Genomic DNA, 15,409 nt, shown 5'->3' with positions numbered 1-15,409 from the left:
TTATCAATGTGATGGTATATTAATGGACAGTGTTCTCTTAAAATCTTAAAATTTACTGATGATCCAGTTTCTTACACTCAGTTCTGTTCTGGAAAATGAATGTGAGGAGCCCTTCAAAAAACTTCAGAGAATCTGTACTCCTTTAACAGTACCATTAGGGGGCAGTAGAGTATTACAAAGAAAGAATGAATAGCTGGCCTGGGCTCACGCCAGATATCAGAATATTCAAGAAGCGATTAAACATCTGAAATGGTGGAAACATTTTAATCTGTTAGTAGTGTTTCCAGAGTGGTGCTTCCAAAGTCGTAGCCTGTGGGAATACGTTGCATTACGGGAAAAAACGATGATGACCCCTTAAGGAGTAGCTTTCTGGCTGCAGCATCGTGTTTGCTTGACACAGTCTCCTGTAAAAGGTTGGTTTGGCCCTTTATGAGGAAGACCTGTCCAACGTTCCAAGACCCAGTGGGACATTTCTCTGCACAGTTCCTGATCTGGTCCTGGGCCACAAGCACAATCTGTGCCCTGCTTCTGAATCTTGTTCCCACCGAAGAGCAGCATGATAGAGCCTCTTTTCCAAGTAACATGCATGTTTGGTGAATTTACGCAACCTAAACTGTTCATTTAGAAGAGACGGGTATCTGCACACGGATCAACATTAAGTATGTAAGTGTTACACAGAAAGGCTTCCACGTATTAAAATATTCATGATTTGAGATTTTCATTTGCTTCCGTTCACCGAACATCCCTCAGAGCGAGGCTGAGCGTTACGTTTAAAGTCATGCAGAGAACAATATTTTCTCCGGCCCTGGCCCCGGCACATTGTACCGTCTCCTGTCTACTTTCCAGGGCTGGAAGCAACCTGGTGCAAAAATGTCCTCCACTTCAGTGAGATGACGCTTACATCAGTTTCTCCCACACCTCCTTCCTTGTCGGAATTCTTCATCAAAGCCCTGTGCTGGAGGAGGTCACATTTACATTTGATGAGATTCTCGGCTTCCTCTGGTGAATTTTTTTTCCGACTTTTCACCCAGCACCGGCTCCCTCCTTCACACTTCCCAATTCAGCTCTGGCAAAGCAATTAGATGTTTTTTTTCTTTTTTTATTTATCCCCAGTCAAAATTCACACTTTACTGTTCAGCTGCACTGCGGTCTAAATCACTCACAAGTCAATCATTTTTGTGAATTTATGTATAGAGAAAAGGCATGATTTTAAGTCAGAGACTCTTTCCAAGGACACCGAGGCTGCTGGATCCTGCCCCAGTTATTATGTCACATCAACACCACACACATGCCAAAATCAGCGTATTATCATATACTCATCTAAACGTCACTATTGACACACAGCCAGCTGCACGAAGGACAGTATTTAGCCCAAAATACAGGGTGACCCTGATGTACCCAAAGACAAGAAGTTCCGCTCTGACCCAGTTTGTGTGTCTCCTCCTTATAGTAACTCCCTCTTATTTATAACTTTTTAAATCTGGGGGAAAAGAGAGCCCTGGGCCTTCGGTCTCTGCCACTAATCACACACACGCACAGACCCACACACTCACGAACCAATCTCGCTAAGTGGGCCCGTTCAGATGGTCCTGTGAACTCAAACAGCTGAAAGATGAAACATCTGTTTCCTACTGAAAAGAGAGAGATAGAGTGGACAGGCCTGCCGCTACAGACCGGGAGAGAAGAGTATTATTCATCAAACGAGTCTTAAAATACCCGACCCATATAGGACAGGTAACTACTGTTGTTCACAGTCAAGAACCAGATTAGCTCCTTCTGTCAAGAGTATTATTCTAATTTAGCTATTTATTTATTACTGAACAGGTTTATTTGATTGACACTCATTGACAAATGCTGTATGGATATAACTTGAATGCACCAAAGCCTTTCAAAGATAAAACTAAAGGAGGCACATTATGTGCACATATTATATACAATAAAATTCATACTAGAACAATCAAGTAATAATGTGCTTAATGATGACTGCAAGCAATTTAAAATAATGTATTATTTAAAAAAAAGAAGCTTTTTTCATCGTCTGTGTGTGTGTGAGTGAGTGTAAAACCAGACAGAAAGGACACATGCAACAGAAGGTCAGAGGAAAGGACAGCTTTTGCAACAGGTACGCATCAAGCTGTGAGTTTGAAAAATGGTCACATCAGAGGGACTGGTGAGCAGGGGGCAGACTAATTGGAGACCCCGTCTGAAAACGAGACAGTCGAAATGAGGGATAAAAGGTTGGGGAATGTAGACAGCGGCGGTATGAACAGCGGTGAAGGAACGGAAGCGGCAGTCTAAATAAAGTGGCGACCTTTCCCCAAATATCGGCCATTAAACTCACAGAACGACATTTCTACAGATCCCACGCTTCTGTTTGTTAATTTAAGTAAAAACTTTTTTGCACATTGCTTCTTTTACACTTGTGGTCCCGTAGTGTCAGACATACGTTCCCTGGCCTACATCACCAGTCAAATATAGCCGTATAATTAGGGCCAGTGTGCACACTCGACCGATGGGGCATTGACATGTGGGACTGCGCACGTCTTTCAAGTCTACTTCATCAAGCACAATTCGAATCAAACCAGTTGATTGAAGGAGACGTCAAAAGTCTGAGTGTCCCTGAGTTGTCACGGTTCTCGCGGTGTTGAACCAGGCCCAGATGTTTACACTCCCCCCACCCCAACCCTAAAAAAAAAAAAAAAAAAAGCCTTCCTGCTCTATTTTTTGCCCAAGGACGTTCTACTGGAACTCGTTTTTCTCGAGCTCTGCCTGCTGCTTTGTTGACAAGGACAACTGATTCTTGACTGCATCAATTTGTCTGTCGTTTTTCAATCTGGAAATCTGAAAGGATCATGCACACACACAAACACACACACACACACGCCCTTTAACCCCATACCGACCAAAAAAAAACAACACCTTTCTGAGCACACAGTCACACTCGTGCTCGTGGACCGGGAGAAAAGCGCGATTCAAGGTTACTGCATGAATGTGTGTGGGCAAAACTCTGAAAGCAGCTTTTGGATGAAATGGCAGAAGTAAGTGTGTGTGTGTGTGTGTGTGTGTGTTGCAGAGAATCAGAGCACTATAATGAAACATTTAAATGGACTGAAGCTTTAAAAAAGGTGCGCTACAGCATAATATTTGCACCGTTTGATTGATTTTTAGCTCTAATTAAGTGTCAATTAACAGTGGGGCAGAAGACCTTCACTAAGACCTATTTGTCAGCAGGCGGTTTGTCTGACCAAATTTCCACCTGCATTACAACCAGGTTACACCATGCACACCCACACACACACACTGGCTGGAGAAATTCTGCTAAACATAGTGACTAGGTTATACATTTCGACGTCTTTAACCCAAATTAGGACCTGAAAAAAAAAACCTACAGTGCATCTGGAAAATGTTCACAGCACGTCACTTTGTTATGTGCATGTGATTTCTCTGTTTTTTGGGGTTTTTTTTTATCAATTTGCCGAAACCTCAAGTAAACTTTATGGGGTGTTGTGTGTAGAATCCTGCCGAGAAAACGCATTTAATCCATTTTGGAATGAAAATTCTGGAAAAAGTGATGCGCTGTGAATACTTTCTGGATGCCCTGTATATACATGACACACACATATCACATTCCTTTTTGCACACATGGTCTCAAACACAATCCAGCTCTGTACACACACGCTCACACATGAACACAGTGGTTAGTTCCTGCATAATTATGCAGCCATCTGTCTGAACCCCACTGGCACACAATCGGACTGACACACTGATCACAGTTTAGTGTGGTGGTCCATCCGCAAAAAGGGAGAGAATGCGAGTGTCTGTGCGTGAATGGGGTGTTAATGTAATTTCCACTGATACTGTGGGAAAGAGAAGACAGCTGGTCACATTTTCACAAAAAAATGATAAAAGAAAAGAAGATTTTTATAGCTAAACTCAGAAGTGTCTCGGCTCGGAGATAACAGCCTTTCCCACACTGACTGGAACGGAGACGAGGCTCTGCAGGGAGACATGACATTACAGACCGGACCCCCACTGGACTCTGGACCCACTGTCACAGTGGAGGGCTGGAAATGTGTTCATGACTCTACTTGTGTTGTTGAATGTACATGTCTGTACTGTGTGTGTGTGTGCATATGATGTGCAGATAAGAAATTGATGTCTGTTGCAACTTTAATCTGATGTCGTAATCCCGTCTGCACTGTCCAGTCTGCAAGTCACTGCATCGCTTATTCCAGCTTTATAGGATAGGCCTTAAATAGAAATTGTGACATTAAGATTATTAACATATTAGCATAAGAACTATAAAAAAATATTATAATGACAACAAATTATAATTATAGACACAATCTTTTTGAACCAGCCGACACATGAGCAGTTTCTAACCTCATGTCTTTGCCATTATTTGACATCATGTTAACAACTTGATGATTCTTCAAACATCTGTAAAAGAACAGGTCGCCAGTGAACAGGAGCTCAGTGACTGATGCATTTGTGACATTTCCTCGCTGCTAAACATTCCACACTCAACTGTTAGTGGCGTTATGACAAAGCGGAAGCAATCGACGACCCAAAAGTCAAAGCACGATGCATGAGCTTCATTCCATGGGCGAGCCGCTGCATCCAAGACTTTGGAAACTGGTGTAAAGCTCGGCGCCACTGGACTCTAGAACTGAAGCAGGTTGGGATGTGGAGGAACTGGACTGGCGTGCACAGGGCCCTGACCTCAACCTCAGAGAACACGTTGGGGATGAATTAGAGCGGAGACGGCAAGCCAGGCCTGACCTCACAGACGTTCTTCTGGAACAATGGTCACACATTGTGCAAAGCCTTCCCAGAGGAGTTGAAAGTGACAGTTTTCATTGTTGTGATATAAACAGCACAGCACACGCTGACACATCGAAATTTGTCCTCTGCATTTAACCATCACCCTAAGTGAGCCATCTGCAGCCACGAAAAGGCGCCCGGGGAACAGTGTGATGTGAGCAGGTCTGAACCCACAGTCTGATCTGAGTGTCTCCAGGGGGACTGGTGCTCTGGATCAGGGCGTCTGGTAAATGCTCTAAATGTAAATCTCAGTAATAAACTTTATGAAAACACCATATGAAAGCAACTATTTTTGTTATTGTGAGATAGACAGTATCTCGGGGGACTAAATCAGTTATAAATTATAACTCGAGTAGATGTGCAAAAAGTCATAAAAAAATCACCAGTCAGAAGTGTTGCAAAAAAAAAAGCCAATTCGGATTCAGCACAGTGAGTTTGGATATTTCAAGTGTATTTTAGTGACTCCGTGGAAAGCATTTGGCAGGAGAATGGTGGTCAGGTTAATGCCAGCATTAGCTTTACTGCCAGGAGCCACACAGGAAAACGGGGAAGATGGAAACGCAACTTAGCAGCACCCCCAAAATAACCCTCAAACGCTGTGGCTTCCCTCGCAGCTTCAATTCTCTTTCCCACAATTCCCCCTGCTCGGCTCCCAAACCCCTCCCACTTTTATACAATAACGTATCACCTGATTAGTTATTCCCGCCATACACATCATCAAGCCACACCCAACAGGTGACAGACAACACACACACACACACACACACACACACACACACACACATACACACACACACAAGCACACGCACACACATAAGCACACACACACATAAGCACACACGCACACGCACACACACGCACGCGCACACACACACACGCACACACATAAGCACACGCACGCGCACACACACACACGCACACACATAAGCACACACGCACACACACACACGCACGCGCACACACGCACGCGCACACACACAAGCACATACACACACGCGCACACACACACACACAAGCACATACACACACGCACGCGCACACACACAAGCACATACACACGCGCACACACATACACTGCGATATATTCTCTACGTTTTAACTTATTTTATACGTATTCTGAGTACAGTGTTTCTGGACGCGTTTTGTAGTATATTTCACGGTCCTGACGCAGGGTTTGTGGGAGAAGTTGCCCATACGGAGAGAGAGAGAGAGTTGAAGGTAGAGATTAGACTGGAGAGTAGGCGGCTCCACCCATGTGAGAGAGAGCGTGTGTGTGTGTGTGTGTGTGTGTGTGTGTGTGTGTGAGTGTGTGTGAGTGTGAGTGTGTGTATCTGGTCGGTCTGTGTGTCGCTACAGAAGCGCTCCGGAAGCCGCCGCGCAGGAGAGGACCGTCCGTCCGTCAAAGTTTGGATTAGTCTCCACCCGCGACCGCAGCAGGTAACACGAGTTTCTTTCTTCTTTCCTCTCTTTTTTACTATTTATAATTATATCCCGGAATGAGCAACTTGGACAGCGGGGTGATCGTGAATGTCGCGTCGCGTCGCGGGTCCCCATCCAGCATCAGCATCAGTCCGAACCGACGATGCGCCACAGAACCATCTCCAGCCTGCTCATCTTCTTCTTCCCGAGAGCAGATTCTGCTGATTAAATTCTGACCGAGTTGGTACAGATTCGCATCGGGCAGATGGGTAACAGATGTGGATTTAAAGATTACCATTTTGTCACCTGGTAAAATGGCCATAATCTGTTCACATGGGAAATGGGACAGCAGTGTAATTCAAAAAATGCAACTTTGCCTAATGCTGCAAAGTACTCGTGTGTGCCTTCAGTCTGCATGCTTAAAACGACTTGAGAAGACAGCAGAAATGATCAAATGCTCAGATGCATTTGTCAGATGCTCAGATGAGGACCTTGCAGAGGTGCCTTCAGGAGAACTGAAGGCACCTCCGCCTGGCCATTTGAACACGGCTTTTTTATTGTTCCCTGGCTCGATATTACATGGCTGTAGACGTTCCCACACGATTACAGATGGAAGGCTCGCACTCAGTCAAGAAGGTGTCTCATGAGGTGAGACACACACACACACACACACACACACAGGTGAAGTGTGAACTCTATTGTGGGCCTTCACACCGCAACACTGCTTTCCTCCTCAGGAAATCCCAGATTCCATTTGAGAGGTCTGCAAATGCTGAGGCTTTGAGGAAGCTTATGCTTTAAGCGCTTAGTGCTTCCAGAGGGCCTCGTTCGAAATGGAGCAGATATTACTAGATCGTGGGGAGTAACACATGGGACGCATTGGATTTAGCAGTGGAAGAAACAAACAAAAGTTGGGAGCGATGACTGGGGATTAGTGCTTCTACAGACCCATCACTTAGAAGGAAATGAGATGGATCAACACTTGTTGGAAAACGTGACTCGGGGCACTTAATGCCAAGTGTATGCACGTAAAATGCGAACGTGCGTCCAAGTGTGTTGCTGCTGCTGATGTTGCTCCACCGCGGCTTTTATAATCAAGATAAGCAGGACCCCATTCACACTGAAAAAATGGGGGTCTTAGGGGGTCTTAGATTTTACAAAAATGAATCGACATTTCAGTTGATTGTGGAGAATGTTGAATATGCTAGATTCTTTCACATTGACTGGAAGTGACTGAATTGAAAAAACGAAATAAATGTAATCATTTTTGCCCGCCACCGGAAAGGAAGTGTCGCAGGATCATAGGGCAGGTTCATTTACATGTGATGAACTGAAGAAGGAGGTGACCGGCTGGGTGATGGGTTGGTGACTGTGTTCTGTACATATAAATAATGTCTAGGAGATGATCTGGGCAACTATTAAACACCTAATGCTTGTCTAAACTCTCTGTTTACCCTTCCTAAAGATAGTTTAATAACCTATAAAAATAAAACTTTCACAAGTTGACATTTCATTTTCTAAAAGTGATAACATTGCATTGGAATTACACAATAAATTGGTATTAAGGAGATGAATATTGTTACCTTGATTGCTGTCAGTCAACTTTAGGGCTTCTTCTCCTTTAGCTCCTTCTCCGGACAATAATTTTTCCAGATGCCCCAAACAATCGGACTAGGGGCTTCATCAGAGAAAATGACGTTACCCCAGTCCTCAGCAGGCCAATCCCTGTACTTTTTTCAGAATATCTGTCTGTCCTTGATGTTTTTCTTGGAGAGAAGTGGCTTCTTTGTTGCCCTTCTTACATTTACATTCTATACATAAGTCAGACTATAAGAAGGTTACAAGTTCATCTAATTATTCTCTAAAGAGGAAGGTCTTGAGCTGCCGTTTGACACCAGGTCGTCCTCCAAAAGCCTTCACTTATGTGCGTGCAGATGCCCTCACACCTGCCTGCTGACATTCCTGAGCAAGCTCTGCACTGGTGGCACCTCGATCCCGTAGCTGAATCATCTTTAGTAGACGGTCCTGGCATTTGATGGACTTTCTTGGGCTCCATGAATTCTTCTTCACGATACTTGAACTACTCTCCTTGAAGTTTTTGATGATAAATGGTTGATTTAGGTGTGATCTTAGTAGCAGCAATATTGTTGCCTGTGAAGCCCTTTTTATGCACCGCAATGGTAACCATGGTTAACAGAGGAAGAACAATGATTTCAAGCATCACCCTCCTTTTAAAGCATCCAGTCTGCTATTCTAACTCAGTCAGCATGACAGAATGATCTCCAGCCTTGTGCTCCTCAACACTCTCACTTGAAGATCACTGAAATGATCTCAGCAGGTCCTTTTGTGGCAGGAGTGATTTTTTAGGATTAAAGAGAAACTTCACTCTTCATAATATTCTGAAGTATATGCAAATTGCCAAAATAAAAAACGGAAATGAAAACCAGTATTTGTGTCATTCTCAAAACTTTTGGCCACGATAAAGGTGCGATGTGTTACATTTAGCAACCTGGTGAATTCATACTTCACCAGAAAGCTGGTGGCACTTATTGTTAAACTGAAAATGGCCAGTTAAACATTTACTTTGTGTGCTGCTGCAATAGAAGTAGCACATAATAGAGAGATAAAATGTACCTTGGAGAGGAGGAACTAGCTACCCAACCGGAAGGTAAACTTTGTTGTTGTTTTTGTTTTGTTTTAACTTTTATAATTATGTTTTATGAACGTGAGAAAAGGGCGAATGCATGATTGACAGGCTTGTTTGATAGCTCTCACACACTTCCTCATTCTGGACAGTTTAAGCCCTCCTTGAACACAGAGGCATCAGTGGATATCTGTAGCCATCTCAGGACCACGCCCACCAGCAGACTCACAGGGAGATGGTTTAATTCAATCATTCTGACTGGTGAACGTGTTATTCGCCAAAAAATCCGTACTCGCCACGTCTTATATAGCACCTTCAAAAATATCTTTCCCCCCGTCAGATACCGGAAAGGTGTAGCACAGGATAGTAGAGGATGATAAACAAGTGATGGAGAAAAAGAAGGGTTCACTGTTTCAGTCACTGACTACCTGTCAATAATTTGAATATGATCTCGTGGCAGCACTGCTTCTTCAGTTTCTATGGCAAACCTTAAAAACTATACCAATATCTCAACAAAATGCTATTTCTTCACATGGCACCTAGTCTAGTGTCATCCCATTCCATCTCCAGATCATTTTGCCGTTTTTAAGGCATCGTGAGCTATGCCGCTGGACGTCTCTTCAGCTGGTGAATGTGAAGGGCTTCACATAGATGAGGTGAAATTGCGTGGTTCATTTGGCAGTAGTGTAATGCTACAAACCGTCTTCCCCACGGTTTAGGACACATTCCAATGAGTGGAAGTATAATCAATCCAGAGGGAAATCAGAAGACTTTTAATGAAAACCTTCCTAGAAACATGATCTTTTGAATTATGAACATGCCCAGCAGAGAAAGTGCGCCACCCATGGTCTAACGCCGATGATCGAAAGTTTCATCCTGCAACTCCAGGCCCATGCCTGATTATTTTACCACATGATGTTTAATACTCCTCAATCCCATATAACTAAATGAAGTGTGAACACTCATAGATTTTCCCACTAAGAGCTCCTCATAATGACAACTGGGATGGTGCTCATAAAATCCACATGAAGTTCTGTTCTCCCATTACACAACCATACAGCACCCCATGCAGGGACATCCTGCTGAGGAATGTAGCTTCAGTGGTCAGACCACGGGCACAAGAGATGCCGCTGGGCTTCAGAAAGGCATAAAAATCTACATTCATCACCTGCCCATTTAGCTCATGTAATACATTTGTTCTGGCCACACCTCTGTATATGTTTACTTATATGTTTATGCATGCGCATTGGTTTGAGTTTAAGTCCATCTATGTTTTTCATTAGTGTGTTTTTATATTTCCTCTATATGAGTGTGTGTATGTGTGTGTGTGTGTGTGTGAGCATCTAGGCTTCAATTCACAAGGGCGGAGGCAGTGGAGTGTGCTCTGTTTCTTTTTAAGGGTGCTTTGAGATTTGTTTCTGGAGACCCCATTGCCCTCTTGACTGCTCCATATCTGTGGAGCCAGCTGAGCCAGCTCTGACCCTCTCCCGAGTGGGAAGAGTACCTGTGTTTCATGCATCATCCTCACCAACACGCACTGTGTTGCGCTTTTTTTCGTGCTGCATTCGAACACCTTTGCAGTTACACGCAGCTGTGAGTCACGAAACCCTGTGGCATTACGCAGAGTACTGGAGTACTCAAGACGTGCACTTGCAGACAAACATCATATAGTGAGCAGATAAAGTTTAACTGCGTGGTTTAGCGCTCTGTGCCAGTTGCATAAAGAGCAAGAGTTGCACGAATGCACAGCATCAGAGATGAAGGCCTTTAAAGAGGAACTAACACCAAGCCTGAGTAGCAATTAATGTGTAATTGGGAACACATGAGCCTCCTATTGTGGGGCCAAAATGAGCTGCAGCCCACCATTAACACAGTAATACACACACACTCATACACACTCATGCAAATGTTCCCTGAAGTATCCTCTCTACATCTCTCAAAAGCACAGTCACAGAAAGATGGCAGAATTTCAGAAAACAAGTAGTGGGATGTCACGTGCATCCCTAGTGGCGGTACCTTCAACATTATAGGCAGCAGGAGCTACTGTGTTATATGCTTATGCTGGACTGAAGAAAGGCTTGATGCTACTCTTGTACCAGCAGCTTAAAAATGTCATATTTTGAGAAAAAAAAACAAAAACATATTGCACATATTATAGTGTATAATACAACTTTTACCTGTACATTTGAAAAAAAACACCTCTGGGCAGAACTGCGACTCTACCTGTATGAGGTGCAGGATGAGTCTGAGTAAAACTGCACAACTCCGCCATGCAAATGGGATCTGTAGTTTGTGCACTTCATATCGCCGGGCCATAATAATAGATCTATATGGAATGCTCTTGCAGGCCGAATGTGGCCTGAGGGTCGTGTGTGTTATGTCTGTCAAGCTGTTTTACGTCTCATGGGTACGATTGCTGTGGGCAGATGTATGTTGGAACATGTTGGGCGAGGCCTGGGAAAGCAGGCAAAAATGCAGATGGGGATATTTCTGAAATGCTAAATGTGCTCTAGCACTTTGGGAGTGTCGTGTTTACTAGGTCACTAATCAGAATTCTTAAAAAAAAAAGAAAATGTGATGGTCTGCATGGTTGGTTGGTACAGTATAGGTTTGGTACAGCGTGTTGATGTCTACGTTTGTCATTTATCAACAGGAGGGGTTTTAAATCATCCAGAATGAGGAAGAAGAATGCTGTCAATCATCACAATTGGCTCCTTCCTCGTTGAATTGTGTATAAAATCATAAAAAAAAATTTTATCTTCTGGGTGTCAGAAATAATTACAGACCAACAAAAAGGCTGAGTGGGTAGTAAGTTCCTCCTGCTCGCTGTACCAAACATCACTGTTTATTTCTGTAAATCCTTTGTCATTCTGTAAAAAAAACACAAAAAAAAACCCAGTGATTTTCAAATCACTTTTTTTGAAGGAAATAAAAAACAATGCAATTAAATTAATTGAACATTACTTACATTTTTTCATAATTCCACATTTTTAAACAAAACAACAACATTGCATTAAAAGATTATTAATTACAATTATTATTTGTAGCTCTTATTTTTAGGATTTGTGCTATATTTTTAGCTAACCTAGCTAGTGATCATTTAATGTTGCTATATTACATGATTCATATCAGAATATTAGTGAGAAGCTCTGAGATTATGTGTAATCTTTGGTTGGTCATGAAAACTCTCCGCAGCCACGTGTCTCCTTTTAAAAGTCATTAAATCATGTTGATGATCCATGATTGCGGTCCATTTTACTCGGGCTCGGGCTGCACGAGAAACACCGTAGTTTAAGTTAAGCTTTTCAGGATTGTCATAAGTTTAGTTTAACAATTTTCTAGTAATTTTTTGTGATTATTTTTTTCACAGGAATTTCAACAGCAAATGGTCATGAAAGTTGCCTTTGAGTAATTGAAAAGTGTAATTGGGTGTAGTGTAAAAGTGTAAGAACCCTGTATAATGGCCTATTAAATATGAAATTACAAACTGTTATTATTATATTCATGAAATGAAAAATATAAAAATGATCATTTTATTTCGCAAACTGAGAACCCCACTTTGGAAGTGATATTCCCATGTGGTGTTCATCCTGGAATAATCTAGCCATTGTAACCATTTTGCTGTTATTCCAGGGTGAACATGGCAGATCGCTGTATTTATAACACTTTCCCCGGGTATAAGGTCTGACATCTGGTTCCCACAAATACATAAAAAAAAAAAAAAAAAATGTCTGTGTATGGCACAGTGTGCACTACGCACGCCAATGACAAGATCTAATAATGATAATAAAATCCTCTTGAATAAATCGCTCCCATCACCCATCTCTCTTTTGTCTGTGTTCTGTCTCTGATCTGATTGTGGCTGTAGCCTAAAATGTTTCCACCTAATATAAAAAACTCGATATATAAAAATAAAGGGAGGGATTTGCTTTTGTTGGGTGAGAGTGGGAACCAGGGTCTCTTAACATCACAATGAGCGCTCGCTCTGTTTGGTGCAGATCTTCCCAACACATACTAAACGCGAGTAAGTGTACGAGTAGAGACAGAAAGCATGAATTAGTGATGAGCTCTCTTCTCCCCGTGGGCCCGCTTTGTGTGTGTGTGTGTGTGTGTGTCTGTGTGTGTGTGTCAGACAAGTGAAAGTGTGAGAGAGAGCGAGAGATGGAGGGGGTGAGAAACCTTCATTATTAGCATGAACATCCCCAAACAGCTCCCTGTTTATCCTTCTTTTAACCGCAGTTTCCCGAGCCCTCCATTTATCACACCACGCGCGCAAGGTCACCGAACACATCGGCAGAGGTCACCAACCTCGCGGTGACATAACTCACTTTCTCGGGGCCGAAAGAAGCGGTCAAGTTAACACGTTGGTGGCAGGTATTTATTTTAGAACTGCAGCGGGAGAAGTCGGATGTCTACAATGCAGACCAACCCCGAACGCGCCTGCTCCCGGAGGGAAATGATGGATGGTTTTAATATAGTGGCGTCTAGTCTAACATGTTTCTCATCGTTTGCAGGATCTGACTCACGCTGTTTCTCTCTCCCACATCTCTCCTTCACTCTCAGCCCGCCAGACTCTCCTTACCGCTTGTTAATTGTTCGCCCTACCTCCTCTCGTCCTTTTTATTCGCCAAGTCACTACAGTCGTCCTGTAAGGTCAGAGGCAGGACAGGGGCCATCGTCCCTCTCTCATTAGGCTTATTCTTCGTAACTCTCGTTTCACAATCATCTTGTGGAAGCCTATAGATGTCCGAGGTTTTACGCAAGAGATTTTATTAGAGAGAAGCAAAAAGTGGCTTCTTCTGACCTGGTTTTAGACAGGCCGAGGAGAAATCTTACCTGGATGTTCCTATATTTAGCTGCCTTGTTTCTCGTGCCTCTTTCTGCAGGTACCGCCGTTAAAAAGGCAGTGGGTCCTGCAGTTGCACGCCGCCAGCTCTTGTGTTCCTTTCGGGAAAAAACCCTCGACGTTTTCTCTTTTTCTGTCACAGTGAGGTGGGACCAGCTGGAGCTGCTGCTGCTGCTTTCTTCTGTTTGAACTCGGACTTGCACCATTCATTTGACCCCGGCGCTTTGGCTTTTGAAACGCTGCTAACTGCTGTCCTTGAATGCGGCTCTGTGGAGGCATCGGTTTTTCAGCGTTAGGCGTGGATGAGATGACTAATGTTGAGCCTCCTTTGTATTTGTATGATGGATTTTTAGATTTGTGTGTGTGTGTGTGTGTGTGTGTATATATATAACATCTAGGCTGCATCTCACCACTGTGACATGACATGTGTTTCCAGCATCAGGTCGGACAAGATGAATCCAAAGCTCCTGTGAGCCGGTGCTGACAGCCTCCCGCCAAAACCCCGGCTTTCTGCTACGTTTCATTTCATGGATCCGTCTAAATCCAAACCCATAAAACCCATAACAGGGCCCACGTCTGATTCAACCAGCCGCTTTTTGTACATAATGACGCCAACGAAGATGTCAGCTGATGTGGAAAAATGTGAACACGCTCGTCTGATGCATGGATGCTGCGGTGGGGACCGGTGGTGATGGCTAGTGCTGGCTTGCCTTGAACAATGGCAGCACATGACCTCCTCGGGCCGGACGTGATGGGCTTTCGTTGAGGTCGCGCTCCCCTCAAATGTCATCTCACAGCAAACAGAGGGCCAAAGCGGGCAGCTCAGTAGCAAAAACCCGCGTCCGCCTCGCCACAGTCGCGGCTAAAGCAAAATAACTGGCGCAGTCAGAACGCCAGAAAGCCCAGATGGGCGGTCGCGGAAGATGACTGGGAGGTATCCAGCCATTTTTTGCTCATGTGTCTTACACACGATGAAGCAGAGTCACGTGGCGCTATGGACATGGCCTGGATAAACGAATGTTTTGTTCCGTCCCCATTACGTCTGTGCATATTCTATGAATTGAAAAGATACGTAAATTAATGCCTGTCTAAGATTCATTCAATAACCGCAACAAGAATAACAGGTGGTGCTTATGCGGCTCCAAATTGAGCAAGCTTCTGCTCCGGTGCCTTTCATGAAAGTGTATGAGAAGAAAACATTGAAATGTATTGAAACCAGATGTTTCAGGCTAAAATGTAGTAATGAATAAATCTAATACACGCTTGGCCATCAGCTTAGGCGATGGTGTCACATGGGATTGTTGTACCTCACGATAAACGAATCCTGTATCTGCACGCTTAGATGCACAAATAAGCAATAAATCAATCAAACTACTTACTTTTTTACAGATTATGGTTGCCTAGTGAAACACGAGGAAACGCTGCATGAAAGCAGATGTTGGATAAATAATGTAGAATTAGCATGTATCTCTATGTGGCCATTTTAACATCTTCCTCAAATAGTGAGATTTTAATAACAGTTTTTAATATGCATTCCAAAATGCATATTAAAAAAGGCGTTAACAACACAGGGAGCAGATTGCTTTCTCGGAATAGAAATATTAAAAACCCGGGCCATGTAATTTATGTTGAATTAACTATCTAATTATTTACTGTCTCGGGCTGTTGTCGTGTGG

At 43.4% G+C, this 15,409-nt stretch overlaps 1 protein-coding gene across 1 annotated transcript in view; it reads left to right on the top strand.

The window, feature by feature from the left end:
- Positions 1-5,798: 5,798 nt before the first annotated feature.
- Positions 5,799-15,409, top strand: part of camkvl (CaM kinase-like vesicle-associated, like) — a 35,130-nt gene continuing 25,519 nt past the window's right edge. The window contains exon 1 of the mRNA XM_028994899.1: positions 5,799-6,261. The gene's annotated coding sequence lies outside the window, so the exon portion shown is untranslated. The remainder of the gene's footprint in view (positions 6,262-15,409) is intronic.

Source organism: Denticeps clupeoides, chromosome 10 (genome assembly GCF_900700375.1).
Source record: "Denticeps clupeoides chromosome 10, fDenClu1.1, whole genome shotgun sequence".
Lineage (NCBI taxonomy): Eukaryota > Metazoa > Chordata > Actinopteri > Clupeiformes > Denticipitidae > Denticeps > Denticeps clupeoides.
Note: the sequence above shows the minus strand (reverse complement) of the source record. Positions and strands in the feature narration are given on the sequence as shown.